This window comes from Lutjanus erythropterus, chromosome 22 (assembly GCF_056507025.1).
Source record: "Lutjanus erythropterus isolate fLutEry1 chromosome 22, fLutEry1.hap2, whole genome shotgun sequence".
Taxonomy (NCBI): Eukaryota; Metazoa; Chordata; class Actinopteri; order Lutjaniformes; family Lutjanidae; genus Lutjanus; species Lutjanus erythropterus.
Genome location: NC_139338.1, coordinates 26,812,117 through 26,828,916, shown reverse-complemented (window position 1 = coordinate 26,828,916; position 16,800 = coordinate 26,812,117).

Below are 16,800 nucleotides of genomic sequence, written 5' to 3'. Positions count from 1 at the left end.
TATCGAAACCATGACGACGAAGCTCCCCTAACCCTGTTTGAACCCAAACCACGATGTTTCCTTTACCCATACTGAATTGATTTTATGCCTAAACCTCACCAAACTTTAACCAAACTGTTGTCACGTCATAATCCAGATTTATTTCAGTCAAAAGAGAGGGTTCGCTCCGCTCAGTGATTGTTGCCTGATGTAGGGTTGTGTGTTTTTTTTGGGAAGAAAGAGTGAAAAATCTGACTTTCTCATAATTTATGGTTGTTTATGGCGACTTTATTGTCCCCTGGAAACAAGCTGCAGCTCTATTTTAATATTTTAGTTCAATTTCTTGTGTAGGAACCAGAAATTACGTTAATCGCCTTCTGGAGTTCAAGTACCGAACTCGCTGGTATATTCTGTTGAATTTTTCATGCCGTTGTCCTCTTTGTCATTCACTTTCCCCTCGTCCTCTCTCCTCCCCTTCAGAGTCTCTCGCTCGCGTCTTTTCCTCTTTTCCCTTCCCCTCCGGACAGGCCTGGATCATGAGGATTACAAGGGTTTTGTGTTTCAGCGGCGAGAAAGATGAGGAGGAAGAAGAGAGATAAAGAGGGCAGTTGAAAAGAGGGGGTGGGGGGGGTGAAGAGGATGAAGAGGAGGAGGGAGAGGAGGGGAGGGGGAGGGGGGCAGGAACATGTTTGTACAGGCCAGAGAGGGGGGGAATAAAAGGGAGACAAGGGAGGAGGAGGAGGAGGAGGAGGCGGAGGGGGGGAACGAACTCCAGGGATTCTTGTTCCTCTTTCAGCACTCTGGAGTTTTTCTTACTTTTATCCCTTTTCTTCACTCTCCCTTTCACCCCTCCCTCGACACCCATAAAGCTGTGGGTTCAGCCTGTTTGCACACACGCACACACGCACACACGCACACGCACACGCACACACACACACACACACACACGCACACACACACACGTACACACAGCACTGAGGGTACCTCATTACGGCAGTCAAGTGTGTTCTCGGACTCTCTATTCAGACTTCGGATTGGAAATACAACACCAGACACACCCCTCACTGTGAGAGTCAATACACACACACACACACTCTCTCTCTCTCGCTCTCTCTCTCTCCCTCACACACACACACACACACACACACACACACACACACACACCCTTTTAGTCCTCCCAGGTGAATTAGCATTCCTTTTTTTTCCTCGCATTAAATCGTATTTGTATTGGCGGAGCCCCGACGCCGCTTCCCTTTTTATAAACGATCAGTCTGAGGCGATGATGATGGAGGGATGATCAGACTGACTGACACGCCGTTAGTGACAGAGGCGGAAAACAAAACGAAGCCGTAGATTATAGCTGTGATTGGGTTTTGATGGCGCGGCAGATAAAGTATAGGCCTTTAATTGAGGTATTAGAGGGGTAATGGTTATGATATATTTTATGGCTGAACATTTAGAGTGACGTTAGCTTGTATAAACGTTTACATTTGCAAAAAAAAAAAAAATCCAATCAAGTATTTTCAGACACCTGTCCTGCTTTAATATGACACGTCTGTCAGGGTTGCAAGTAAATCAACAAGGTTTTTGGCCACTAGAGGACATAAATACTTGAAAACTAACTGATATATGGAGGTCTTACAGTTCATGTTACAGCTAACTGCAATTTTGAAATATTACGCTATTGACAAGCCAGCCGCAAAAAACAGTATGTTCATGTTTCTTTCTTAGCTTTCCTTATTGTTTTACACTTTGATGCGTGTTCAGTCGAAGAATCAATGCTTCATTTAATTCAACGAGCGATACGAGGGCCAGTAAAGTCTCAACCCGACCTCAAACCCATTATTAATATTAAATGATTAATTATAGCAGCTTTAAAGTGTTGCTGCATGAAACCTGCCTGCAGTGATATGTAATTATTTACCTTTCCAGGAATAATCATCCTCTGAATGTTGAATATTTAAGCCTGTCAGGTCTCCAAGTTCATCTGTATGATTTACATAAACTTCTCGCTGCATGTTGATGAAAAATGTTGCTGAAATTCAACAGCTGCAGCATTTGTTTAACATGTGATCAAATACGCAATTAGCGATGATTACATTTGTGATTAATTGAGTTTTGGAAACACTGATAGTGTGACAGTTGTGGACCAAAAAAGGAAGATTTGCTTGCAATCAAAACTTCATAATTTATGGTTTAAATACTCACAAACAAAAGGTGCAGAAAGGGATTCAAACTGTGTTATGAGTTGGCAGCTGCAGCAGTAGTAACAGGCTGCTTCGTAGGTAAATTTCAGGCCACTAAAATAAGTTTTCTACATATTTATTCCTCGTCTGGAAGCCATATTTATTTTCCTCAGCCTCGCCATAGATTGGGCTGATTGGGTTTGGGTAAATATCATTTTTCATAACTAATCCTTATGATGGATTTAGCCTTTCACCGTCTGGGGTGGATTAATATGTCCTGTCCATCAAATTCCTGTTTGATTTGGTCTGCCTGGCACGCTGGCATTAAACCGCACGCGGAGCAGAGTTGATGAGGAGAGGGTGTATGTGTGCGCGATTATTTTCTCGCTCAACGTTTTACCCCCATTACACTTTAATGGGACCTGCAGCTCGCAGTGAAACACCAGGGAAGTGGAGCTGAACAAAGATGTGTAAAGTTTATTTAAAAAATTGTAAACAAACTTTTTTCCTGCTGTTGCAGCACAAAATAGAATAGTTTCCAGGACTTCTGCTACCATAAGAAAGTACATGAAGTAGATGTTTGGCTTCATCAGAATCTCATCTTTTGGTGATTTTTCAGATTTAATTTACTCAGCTGGTGTAACAGATGGTACCTTCTAATAGTATTTGTCATAATTTCTGTCGTTTTTGTGGAAAATGACGATAGTTTGTGATATTTACAGTGATCAGTGTGACTCTAAGTGATGTTTGACCACAGCAGAGGTCAAACTGAGATCATGTGTGTGTACAGTTAGTGTTTGAATAGGAAACAACACACAATAGTGCCGTTAAAAATAGTGAAAATGATAAAGAACAGCCAGAAGCCCGTCCTGCTCAGCTTTTGATTTTGTTTGTTCATGCAGGTGGTCGTTTGCCGCTCGATGAACACACATCATAGTCATTATTAATTTAACGCTGCAGAGAGTTCAGTGCAGACTCTTTATCCACATATCATTTAATTCAAAGTTATTGCTTATGTAATTACGGAAATTAGTCAATTTATACTTTTCAACTTTTTTACTTAAATTGTCTTTTAATTGCTTCATGCAGCAGCTCATATTTAAACATGTTTTTCCAGTGGAAAACTTCCACTTAATTCAGTTTTCCCCAGAGAAATGCCAACCTTAACTTTTTGCTCTTTTTCTCTGTTTTAAAGATAGTATAAACCTTCATTATGTCAGTAGAGGATGGTCTTAGTTCCAGGTGAGGTGGTCCACCTCTACAATAAAACGCTGTTGGAAGCTTTGAAATGTTGTAGGCAAGACCACAGAGACTGAGACCAAGTCATGACCAAGACCAGAGTGTATCAAGACCGAGACCATACTAGGACTTTGGAGGGTTGAGATCAAGTCAAGACCAAGATCAAGTCCAAGGCAGGGTGAGAACAAGTCAAGACAAATACCAAGGCAGAGTAAGACCAAGACCAAGACCAAGTCCAAGGCAGAGTGAGATCAAGTCAAGACCAAGACCAACTTAAGACTAATGCCAAGGCAGGCTGAGACCAAGCCAAGACCAAGACCAAGACAGGGCGAGATCAAGTCAAGACCAAGGCAGGGTGAGACAAAGTCTCTGCGCAACATATTCTGCTGTCTCTCTCAGAGACACCATTGAAGTCATAGCAGCCTAAGCCCAGTTATTGGGAACCACTTAGGGTTTGATGAATACAGCTTTCCTGCAGAATGAATAGAATTTTGTAGAATAAAAATTAGAATAACAGCTAAATGAGCACAACACACCAAATTAGAACAATAAATTATATGTAATGAGGCAACAAAAATCAATTCCAATACATGGAACAAAACACAGGGCCTTTATTGATCGACTCTATCTTACAGACTATGAAAACTGGGGCAAATAAAAGGCTGTATAAGCTCTTCTGATTGGCCTTTACGGAGCTCTGTTTAAGTGAATATCAGCCGATTGATTGGACCACTTCATGTTGTAGTTTACCAGGACAAAGCTTGTAAAAACACAGGTGTATTTTTGTCATTTTGAGCATCATTTTACTGATATTGTGGTTAAGTATTAAACTTTTACAGCAGTGAGAGTATTCAGAAACAAAGACAGAATAGAAGAGTCTATAATGAGAATATTGACACAAGAGTGGAAGAATGAACTCAGAGTAAATGGAGGACTAAAAGCCAAGAGAGGAGGAGAGAAATTTTGGCTTCGAGTCAACTTCACTACCACTGAACCCCCCGAGTGTGTGTGTCTCTGTGTGTGTGTGTGTGTGTGTGTCACTGAGGCGGAGGCAGCCTGCCATGCCTCAGCGTGTTAATTATGTAAATTGGTCATTAGGAACCCTTATGGGGGCCGGGATGAAGCTGCCCAAACACACACGTATTCATGCACACACACACACACACACACAAACACAAACACACACATGCTACTGGCTGCACATGTTAAGTGGGAACCAGGAGGAAAATTAGGGCAGGGGGAAAAAGGCAAACTTTTCCTTGGACCCTCTGAGCAAAGCACAACGTTTTCGCACAACGTTTTCCTGTGGACGACTGAAATTCAGCCAATGAAATTAAAAAAATACTAACCATATGTCACCGATTCATTTGAATCGATATCTTTAGAAAGTGTGAAAACTGGGCTTTGTTGCTAAGTTCAATGTCACCGGTGTCGTTTTCTCCACATTGTCGCTGCTTCTTTTAACTGTCGGTTGAAATATGGAGCACATTCACAGCAGACGCTGCCAGCAATCATCCGAGTTTTCTCCAGATTTTGGAAATATAAAATGAACAGTCCGAGGTGTGAAGAAAGGACTGCAGCCTTCAGTAGTTGTGTTGCCAACACGTCGCTTCACAGTGTTGAAAAACTGTCTCTTAGAAACTCTGCTTGTGCACTTCAAAGCGGAAACACTGAACGCAACATTTTCTCTGAAAACTCACATGTTGGTCTCAGAAAATGAGCAGCGAAGAAATAATGTTCTGCAAGTATTCACAAACTGCACTTTTCTGTGGGTCTGTTTCTTCTTCTTTCTTAAGCAAGCAATTAAAGGTGCAGTGTGCAAGATTTACAGAGATTTATTGGCATTGCAGAAGAAGATGGTGCAACAAGACGACGTAATTAAAAGAGCACCAGTGGAACATCAGATGGTGAAAAACAATGTAGAAAACTGAATGGGAATCAGACATTTCTGTTAGTTTCAGGTATTAACCCGAGGGTATAGATACATAGAGGAGGATATATAGATGGTTGGAGAGGAAACAGCTGATCAATCATGTGTTTGCTATTTCAGAAAAAGTGTTTCTATGTCTCACTGAGTGCATTAACTCTTTCTCAAAAAAGGGCAAGTTGCACAAGTTTGCATACACTGCAAAAGTTTTTTGAATTTTGCAGTTTCCATTGACCCTTTCTAACATGAAAAATGTGCATCAGAATATGTTGGAATCAGCTCCTGCTTTGTTGTAGTGATGGTGTGCAGGTATAAAGATGCACCAGAATTTGCACCACTCATTAATCGCGATAAAGAACCCATCAGGTACCATGAAGCACTGTGGGGCTGTTTGCAGCACTTTGTGGATCTTCAAGTTTAAGAAAGAGCTTCCTCAAGCCTTTTTTTTTGGGACAAATTAGCTCAGTGAACACTGTATGAGGAAGCACTGGGAAGAAGTAATTAGCCCCCTGCTGATTCCAGTGCTAAAGATCTGTCTTGATGAATGAATCTGTCAGTGATCAGTGCAGGACTGCGAATCCCTCTCTGTCTACAGTCACCTGGCTGCAGACTGAGAGCTGTTTGTGATGTGGGATCTACAGCTTTCCCAGTTTACCTTTGTCCCTTGGGGATTTTTTAAAGGACTATCTCTGCAAATCTTTAACTATTGAATTATGAGAAAGAAGTGTCATATTGTTTCCTCGTGTTTGACAGATCAAATCAACCAGAACTTTTTTTGTTTTTGTTATGGTTTCATAAATGTAGTATCCTTAAATGATAAGACACAACAATAACGTCCAAACTGGCAGAATCGATTAACATGTCTGTGTAGTCGCCGCTCTTTCAACTTTCTACCCTTCCTTCGTCTTTGTAAAAGCTCTGGCGGGGGTGGATGCCGTTTTCTGGGCTCATTAAAAAGACCGTTTGTACATAATGTTCAGATGATGAGAGGATCTACAGCAAAATATCTAAACAACTGACCAGATTGCCATAAATATTAATATGGAGTGATGTATGAATTCCAATCATTTCGTTGACCCCAGCTGGCATCCTGCCTGCTTCTCTGTTTCAACACAGGAAAATATCAAAATAAAAGGAGCATGAAAGCGACTGAACACATTCAATCTCCCCAGAGGATAAACTTTATATTTTAGACGCTCTGTTAGCTTCGCTCTAGCACAACCAACTGGACTTTTTTTTCGTTTAAAATTCTTTTGATTTGATTGATGTCTTGACCTTGACCTTGTTGCACCAAACGCAGAATAACTATTACATCTTAGCACGACTGCTGATGAGGCTCAAAACACGTGATCAGACCGCTTCATTCACAAATAGATTATTGTTCCACTCTTCTTGCAGTCAGTATTTATTCTCATTTAGTTTTCTGTTATGACTTTACCTTTATCAAAATCCTATTTTTTGCAAACATCTCCCAGAACGAGTCAGCAGTCTGTAAGTCACCTTCCCTCCGATCCAGGGGTCGAGGGTTCAAATCTTGACCTTCAAACCCGGTGACAACCTCTGCAGAACGGTGTGCTGTGTCTCTCGTCAGTGCTTGTTTCATACATGCATCCAAGTCCTCGCGGTGTGCTTGGACGTTACCTCTCTCTGTCATGAAAGTCTTGTGTTTGTTTAATCCCTTCCATCCACCTTCTCCGTACGTGGACCCATTCGCTCTTTACTGCGTCACCTGACTTCAGCAACTCATCCAGAACATAAACGCCAGCGGTCCGCCTTCAGGAATGATTCAAGAGGGGCAGACAGCGCCAGAATTCGAAGCGACTACTGACTAAGCTGCTGAATTTGACGCAGTCAGAACTTGCCGACTGTATATTCAGCGCGCTTTGATTTATATTTAACAATGATGATGATGCCTGTAGTTTCTAATCCTCATATTTGAGATGATGGAAAACAAACTTGTGATGATTTACTCTCCACCTTTCACACTCCTCATGTCTCTTTCTCCCAACATTTGTCCGTCCATCAGTCTTCCATCAGACTTGGCTTTTCCCCGTCAGTTCGTCTGTCTCCTCTTCCTCTTTCTTTAGGTATTTATTGCGATCCGTCTCTCTTTCCATCTGTCTCTTCCTCCCCGGCTGTCAGACGACTTAAGTGATAAGAAATGGCAGCTGTATCAGTAGAACAGACTGTGTGTGTGTGTGTGTGTGTGTGTAACTGCGAGTGTGTGTTGGCTGGGTTGTCATCTCTCGCTGTCATTTTGTCAGCGTTACTTTCAGACAGATCGTCCCGAATCCCCGCAGAGATCAGTCACACGCACACACACAAACACACACGCTGATCTTTCTGTCTTTGGTCACAGAGAGCTGATGGACAGGGAGAAAGGAGCAAAAGACAAAGAGACAAAACGCTCACAACTGAGACATTCTTGATGTCAGACGTGTCAAACGGGAGTTTAGTGAAGAGAAAAGCCCCCCGCTGAGTCGCAGACAGCCTCTGTGAAACAAACTGTCACCTTTGACCTCTCAGACGTTATTTCCATTCTTTAAAAACTCACATTAACAAACTGAAGTTGTCACAAAAACAGTCGATTTCTCTCCTCCGGGGTTCATAACCTCAATCTCTGCGCCATCCAGAAGGAAAATTAATACTAACTTCTTTTTAAGTAAGTTTGAAGTTCAACAGCGCAGGGAGGCGAGTCGCATACTTTGGGTGAGAAAAAGTCGGAGGGGGAGGATTATCATTTTTAATTCAAAAAGCTCACCCATCAAGTCAAATCAATTGAGTGCGATGGATCCCTGCAGAGCAAGTTTAATGGAAGTCACAGATCTAATCGGCGTCGCTGCACGAAAACAGGAACATTTACACTCTTCTATCAATAAAACCGGCTATTTTTGTCATTAAGGCGATGTAATAGATATGGAAATGTGCCGTTTGCTCTTTGAATGCTTATTTGTTTTCTTGATTATCCCATTTTCTCTCAAATTTGTGAATGCATTATTTTTTTTAAAGAATAATTTTCGGTGCATCAGTATCCTCTGGTGTAGTTTTCTTACACACGCTGCTGCCATGATTAAAAAGTTATCATACTCTTCTGCTTATTGTAGCGTCATGCTTGTTGGTGCCATCTGCTGCTGTCTGTTATCACATAGGAAGATTCTGTCAGCAATTACTCTGACCCAGTCTCCTCATTGTGAGCATTAATTTCATCTAAATTGAAAAAAGTGTCTCATACCTGACTCTATTTTTAAATATTACCATTTTTTAATCTTTAAAGCAGCATTAATTGATTGTTTTGGCTGCTTGAAGGCAGCAGAAACAAGTTATAAACGAACACTGACGTGTATCACTTTATTGAATTCATATGGCGATTGTTCTAGTCATTAGTTATTTATTTCTGTATCAACTCAAAATCAAAGCCCCCCCCCACCCCCCCAAGCTGCATCAGTCTCACTGGCCCTGGTCCCTTGTTTGCAAATGCGAAGGCCGCTGCCAGATAATTTGTGAGTAATATTTGATTCAGATCTCAGCTTTGAACCACAGATCAAACAATTATCCAGTCCTGCTCAAATAAGAACCAACTCCAGAATTAAAGCAGTGCTCTCACCCTCCCACCTGGAAAAAAATATTTCTCCTTCCTGTCTCTCGGTGCAACATTAGCTTTCATTCAGAGATGTTTTTTTTCTGGCCACTCAATGAATATGAGAACAATATTAGCTCCGGTTTGGTCACCACCAACTCCTGAGAGAAATAATAGTTTGCTAGCTGTTTTCACAGATGCACTCCGACGTGTTCAACATGTTAGAAATAATCTGCGTGGTTTTGGCGAGGGGTGGCGCCTGCAGAAAAGGAGGAGGAGGACAGATGCTATAGCACTCCATAAATCTGAGGAAACTGCAGAATTAGGTGATAGTCCACCGTGCTTTTGTCTCTAGTGACTCCTCCAGTCATTGTGCCCTTTGTTCATGTAAAAATATTAATTTCTGCAGCTTTAAAGTAATGAATTTAATTGTATTTTATCAGATTATATCAAGAAAGAGCAGATGAACTCCAGCTAAGATCAAGGGACTCACTTTCTTTCATTCACCTTCCACATCTCTGCCTCCTCATTCGGGCTCTGTTTGCACCACATTTTGCCTTTTTTGGTGATGTGTGCAAGGAGCGAAAATAAGCATCTGAATCGAGAGAGAGAGATTCAAAGCTTCTTTCTCTCTCTCTTTATGTAATCAAATAGTCAGGAGTTATTAAAAGTGACACAAAGCAGAGCGCGAGCAGCACAAAGAAGCAGGACGAACCATTGAGTCAAAGAAAAAAGTTTCTGAAGGCGAGCAACAAGGTGATGTCAGCAGGAATTTAACTTTAAATGATTCGTCTGTTTGGGCTCATCAAGGTCGCGATGATGCTTTCTGTAAAGTTTCTAGACCAAAACACATGAATTGATAAGCGCAGACTTATGATTTTTACTTTTGACCTGAAGTAGAGCCAATAAAAATAAAGTTCCCAGTTACTGGTTTGCTATTTTATGTCATACCGGAGAAACTATCAGGTGGCTCTTAAACTGGAACAGCTGAGTCACCTGCAGCACCTGTCATATTTATCTTTTTCTGGAATACAGCAGTTACGCAACATGGGGTTGCATGTTGGAACAGATAAATACAAAGTCTTCAAAAAGTGAGGCAAACATTCATCTACTGAATGATTTGTGAAAGTTTAAGTAGTGATATTTCTACTGGAATATGACAGTTTATTGACAACAAAGATTTTTAAAGATAATTTTTATTTTGAATGAGATTTTTAAAGTGACATATGTAAAAAAAAAAAAAGTTTAAAACATTCACAAATTAACTGAATTAGTTATCAACAAATTCAAACTTTAGGGTGAGAGATGCAGGAAACACTGACTCTGCAGAGAAAGCTGCAGATGAAAATGTACAATCTTTAGTTTTATATCACAGCTCCGAGGCCAGGCTACACTATATATTGACAAAATCAAATAACCACAGACAACCAGTGTTCTGCAGAAAATTTCTACAATATATTTCCAATCAATCAAACTGGATCATCCATCATATCAGCGGCGGACCACATGTGATTTTTAATAAAAGTAAACAACACCGGCTCTGTATATCGGTTTCAACTCCCGTAGGTTTTCTTATTTAATTTACTTTCCATCACCTCTCTCATCTTCACCCTCTACTTACCCTTTCTCACCCTGCAACCTTATCTTTCCTGCTCATAAACTCTTTGCCGTTTTTTTCCTCTTTTCGCCCTGTCGAACTTTCATACTTGTTCGCTCGGGTTTTAATTTCAGCTCCTCTCTTACCTGTCCCTGCCCTTTCTTTCCCATCTCGCCCTTTTCGCTATCTCTCACCATCTTTTTTTTTTTTTTTTTTTTTCCCCGTTCGGCCTCTGAATCTCATTCCACCACCTCCCTCCTCCTTCCTCCCATCGTTCCTCTCTCAGGTTACCCTCGTAGGGAACCGAGGCGAGGCTTGGAGATGGGAATGGGGGATAAGGAGGTGAAAGACGAGTCAGATGGAAAGATATAGAAGGAGAAGGAGGGGGGAGGATGCAGGGAGAGGGCTGCTTCTTCTGTTTTCCCACCAGGAGAGCAGCTTTGATATGAGCTATCCACTCCCTCTGAGGTGTCACATGAAATATAATTCAAACTGCACCGGGCTCATATAGATTTTATCTTCTAACAGTCGTGATTTACCATCTCTGAGGCTTTAATATTCAAATCAAAGCACAAACTCGAGTGAAATGGGCTCGTATTCATCACGTTTAGTGCTTTTATAAATCACTTAAACATATAAAACCCTGTTTCTCAAAAAGTTGGGATGGAAGTTGGGATAAAATGTAATAAAATCATAATAAAATGATTTCGCAAATCATTTTCAACATATGTTTAGTTGAATACAGTGCAAAGACAAGACATCTGACGCGTACAGAATGTGTCTCTGCATCGTCTCGCTGAAATAAGCAGGGACGTCTCAGAAAAAGTACATGTTGAATAATGTTCAGTAATATTCCTTGGCTGTTATTTGTGAAGTTGCATATTAGCCCACACATGTTAAAAGAGATTAAATTATCTTTAGGTCCTGTCCTTTGTTGAAGCATCTGAGTTGAAAATGATTTGCAGATCATCGCATTTTTGTCATAATTTTCATTTCACGCAGCATCCCAACTGTTTTTGGAATTGAGGTTATCAGTTAAAGTCAAACAACATTTTTAAACATTACATGTAAGAATCTAATAACTTTGCAGTCAGAAGCAGTTTCTTATCTTAAGATTTCAAAGAGTGAACAGTGGTGTTTTGTAACACAGAACGTCTCTCCTCTTACTCATCAGCTGGGTCAATTACGCTAAAAAATCCATCCAACAAAGTTGCCAATTTACTATCTGAACAAAATCCAAATTCTTTTAAAAAATACTAAATTCTTCAGAAGCAGAGACATTCATCTTCTTAAAAGACTCAAATATTGAACCAGTTCCCTCGTCTCTTTCTTCAGTCGGTGAAAGATGGTGGTTTTGGTTACACGGCCGCGGTGTTTGTTATCTGTGAAGATATCAAGGTCCTTTATTATCACGTTACACAGCACAATGAAATGAGAGTAGTTCCTCTGTGTATTATACAGATAATCAAAAATCAAAATCAATGCACCCAGAGTAACACCGTCAGACCTGATTTCAGCACCTTTAAAGTGTCTGTAAGGGTCCAAACTTTAATTCAACTCTTTTTGGAGAGCTGCTACCATAACAGTACCATAACTTTTTGGAGGTAAAATTTAATAACTTTCTAACACCAACATGTGTCAGACACTTTTTCTGTAACGAAGCCTCTTTTCTCTGTAAGATGTGAGCACAAACAGTCTGATTTCCTGTTGCTTCACCGGTTTTATTTTCATGACCGGTGTCTGGTTTCTTTACTCCTCTCTGACAGTAAACTGATTGTCTTTGCTTTGAGGACAAAATAAGACATTTGAGGACGATGCCTCTGGCTTTGGGAAACAGTGATCAGCATTTTTCAGCATTTTCTGACATTTTACAGACCAAACAGCAAATTGAAAATAATCAACAGATTAATTGATGATGAACATGATCCCTACGTTAGGGGTGAAAAAATAGTTTGAAGGAGCTCCCAGCTGCAGCATCCGCATGTGCTGCCGTTGCCATAACAACATGCATCAATGACACTGGTGCCAAAACTCAGGTATCGTATTGAAATAACTCAAACAATATCATCTTATTTTCATATACAGGTCAGAAATGTTAATACAGACTGTACTGAAATGTCCTCAGTGTATTCAAAGAGAGACATTAAACAGAGGAAACGGCGTCTACGCCTTAATGTAGTGATCACGTATAGAAAGCTGTTGGTAAACAAAATGGGTCAAGTTCAGCAGAGCATCAAATTTGTCAGCATCAACAGCCAGAGAGGCATGAAGACGCTCATTTCCTGCCAGCTTCTCTCTAAAGGGAATCTTTCTCAGGAGGTCACGACCTCTGGAGGAGGGAAACTGACTCTTTATGCTTGGAACAACACTTCTTTTATGGGCCTGGCATGTGATGAAGAGTTTTTTTTTTTTTTTAATGTCCAGACTATGGCCTTTACTCGATAATTCCTGCTTAAACTGAACTTGCACAGTCATGCAGACTAACAGGAATTACTACAGTACATCAAAAGACTTGTTACATCTTAATGAATACTACATCTGTCGACATTATAAATACTGAAAGACTGCATCAGATTCTGTTTTTGTAAGCTTTTTAATGATTTACATCAAAAATCTCATGTTTCTGATGTTTGGTTTGTCAAATATACTGTAATTTCCTGTAGAACCCAGCCCTGTCTCATAGAAACAATTCATTTTTTGTGGAAAATGTAATGCCAACCAAACTATATTTATATTAATATAATGAGGAAATGTTGTTAATTAAGGAAGCTGGCGTATTTAATGTATTTAATTTGTTTTCCACCAGAATGGGCGATCTTGCAAGACACAAGCCACTCATAGTGATTACAACATTATTCAAAAGACAGCAGATTGTGTGAGATATATATAGATATTTTTAATATAAAAAGTCCAACATTTGTCAGGCGGTCTTCTCTGAGTGCTCACAGCTGCAAGAGGATTCAAGTCAGGTGGACAAAGTGCTTTTATTACCAAGTCCTACCCAAAATTACGATATTTCCTGACCTCAACTAAAGCACTTTACTTGCAGGAGTCTGGACACGAATCTGCGACTTTGTACGCATCCACCCAAACCACTTCTTGAAAAAAAGCAGCACATTTTAAAAGAAATGTCTGTGAACATAATCTAGGCAGGAAGTTTGTGTGTTTGTCACCACAATGTAATTATGAAACCCACTGAGTAATGCACGCTGCGGGTATAAGTCCTGCCATTTGCTGCGATATTGCTGCGTCTGTTTTCAAAGTCTCTGGGAAATGAGAAGAACCTCCGAGCTGCAACCTACGCGCTAAAAACGGAACAAACATAAACGAGCTCATTTTAATGCCAGAGTTTTTCTCCTGATGTTGCAAATGTTCCCCCTCACTGTCGCTGCATCCTGGGCTTAGCTCCGCCCAAGACATTTGTGATTGGTTTAAAGAAATGCAAACAAAGCGGGGTGTTTTTTCCCCTGCAGCAGAATGTGTCTGCGTGGAGCCCGACCTTTCTTCACATGGAGGCTACCTATAAGATAAGATGTAGATGCAAGGAAGAGTTTGAGAAGAAGAGTTTGGCTGCTGGGTCTCACTGATTTCTGTACAAAACAAAACTTTATTCTCTGATTTTGGTGAAACTGGATTATGTTTCATGGAGAAAATATTTTCTGATGTCCTCCAGCTTGTCTGCCTCATCTTTCTGATCTCCCTGATGGACAAAGCTTTACTTGTTGTCTGTGGTTAGATGCTAACCACTAGTTAGCTCAGTTAGCCAGTGAACTCATGATACTGGGGGAGTGCAGGCTAGCTAGCATGAGCGGTGGGCTACTTTTGCAACAAGTAAATATATCAACCCATCAGAAGCTCCAGCAGAACATCAGGGGGAAAACCAAACTTTGGCACATGTTAACCTAATTTTTTTTAATGCTTTGGCCATTTTAATATGAATATCCAACCTTTTAAAAGTACCCAGCCCTGAAAAAAACATGAACATTTTGAAAGAATGAACAGTTCTGCCTTTCTCACTACCTTAGAGGTAAAGAGAAGAAGAGCAATATCGAAAGTTGGAGGTAGAGGAAAAGAGGAGGAGGACAGTCGTAAAGTATGGAGGAGCGGGAAGATAGATGGAAAAAATGAGAGAGAAAAGTGGGATTTGCAACCAATGAGAGAGCGAGAGGAGTAACCTTTTCCTCCAGCTACCTCCATAATTGGATTTTGACTCTCTGCTGTGTGTGTGAGTGTGTGTGAGCGAGTGTGAAACAACTCCTGTTCCACCTCTCAAGACGATAGATCAGATAGAGTCCCGAGAAAATGACCAGTTCCTCTCTCTCTCTCCCAATAGGTTAGTCAACACACACACACACACACAGACACACACACACACACACACACACACACACACACACACACACACGGTGGGACACAGTTGAAAAGTTCATAACACACCCAAAGTCAATACACGCTGCGTTATTTATAGCTCCGGTGTTTTTATAATTACAGAGCGGCTACATGTTATAGATTTTATAAATTTACGACACGGGTTGCTCTGTGCAGCAGAATGAATCAGAACCTGAGAGTTTGTTTGTTTGTTCTGTGAACTTTGTGCAGCTGAACTCTGCCTGTTTGTCCGTCAGGGTGTTTGTTTATCTGATTTTCGCCGCTGCTGTTTTTAGTCACGGACTCGGTATCTTTGTGTGAAATCGTGGGAAGGAAGGTGTGAAGAAAATCTCCACTGATGTGGAATCGTGCGTCTCGCCGCCCCGAACCCATGGAGGTTAAGTCTGTGAGCTCTGCTGCCGCTGATCGGTCATTATCGAAGCATTTATTGCTTTGCCCGGCTCTGTTTCAAGAAGGAGAAACATCCATCCATCCATTTTCTGCTGGGTGGCCCTGGCAGCGGGCTAAGCAGGGTATTCCAGGTCGTCCTTCTCCTCAGCGACGTTTTTCGAAGGTTTTCCCAAGTAAGACGAGGAATATAATCTCTTCAGTGTGTTCGGCATCACTGAGCTGCCACTGAAAGTTTGTTTCTAGGGATGAGCAAGTTACGTTCAACCAACTAATTTATCTCTATCTGTATCTGTTTTTGGACAAAATGAGTGGTGCTTAAACCAGAAGTGTGCAGGAGGGTTGGGTCGGGGTCGATGCCATCGTTCGTTCATCCTGATATAAAAGCCTGAAGTCCCTGCAGAGCTGCACCAAGCAATATGGCTGCGTATTGTTTGGATTTTAACGATTCCGGATCCTAAGGATTATCGATTCCGGTTCTTTGAGGAGCTGGGTCAAAACAGGTCGCAAGCTTATTTCACTTTAATTTGAAACTACTTCCAGCTTCACAAACATAAAGACTTCAAGCTTTTGCTTTTAAAGACTTAGATAATTTCTGAATTAGTACATCTGCTGAGTTCTTTTTTCTTTCTGTGATGGTTTAGAGACTTTTAGTCGACACCATGAATAAGGGGTCAATTTAGTTTCTTAATTAAGAAAGTTGAGAGAACTCAAAATTTCATAGGAACGTACTGCGATAGATTTTTGAGTTTTGAGCCCAACTTTAAACCTCTGAAAAAGTTATAAGATAATTTACTTTTCTTATTTAGATAAACTTTAATCTTCTGAATTTTAGACTGGTGAGATTGGCTCGTCTTCCGAGCTATGGATGCTAATTAAAAAAAAAAAGTTCTCAGGGAAAAGACAGACAGATATTTTTGTCTTTTTGTTGACCAGAAATCTCTTTTGATCCCCTGGATGAGCTGGAACATAGATCGACCGGGCAGTTTAAAGTTTTGCCTCACAGCTCAGTTCCCTCCTCACTGCAGTAGTCTGGCACAATGCCTGCCGCCGACACCACGCCAAACTCCGCTTTACCCTCGCTTTTGAGCAAGCAATCCACCGTTTCGAAGGCAGAGAACTGTCGCCTTAGACTTGGATGCGCTCACTATCCTCCCAATCACTTCACACTCGACCACAGAGCTCCAGAGCGTGCTGAGCGTCACGGTCTGATGGAGCAAACAGAGCGCCATCATCTGCAAAGAGCAGAGGAGCAACAGCAAGTAAAAATCATAACTAATTACAATTTCTGAAGTATTTCTTTGCATATAAGCGTGAAATATGACCGGCTTACACTGCAGTCGACTCCACAAGAATGAAAACAACATTTCTCAGGTTTGTTTGAATTTGTTAGACAGCTGGATGGAAACCTGGGTTTACTCTATCAGAGAGATAAAGGTGGTGCAAGGAGAGAGAAGAAAAAACAAGTAAACCAACAGATAACAGTGTGAAGTTGGAAGGGTTGCAGCTTCAGACCAGT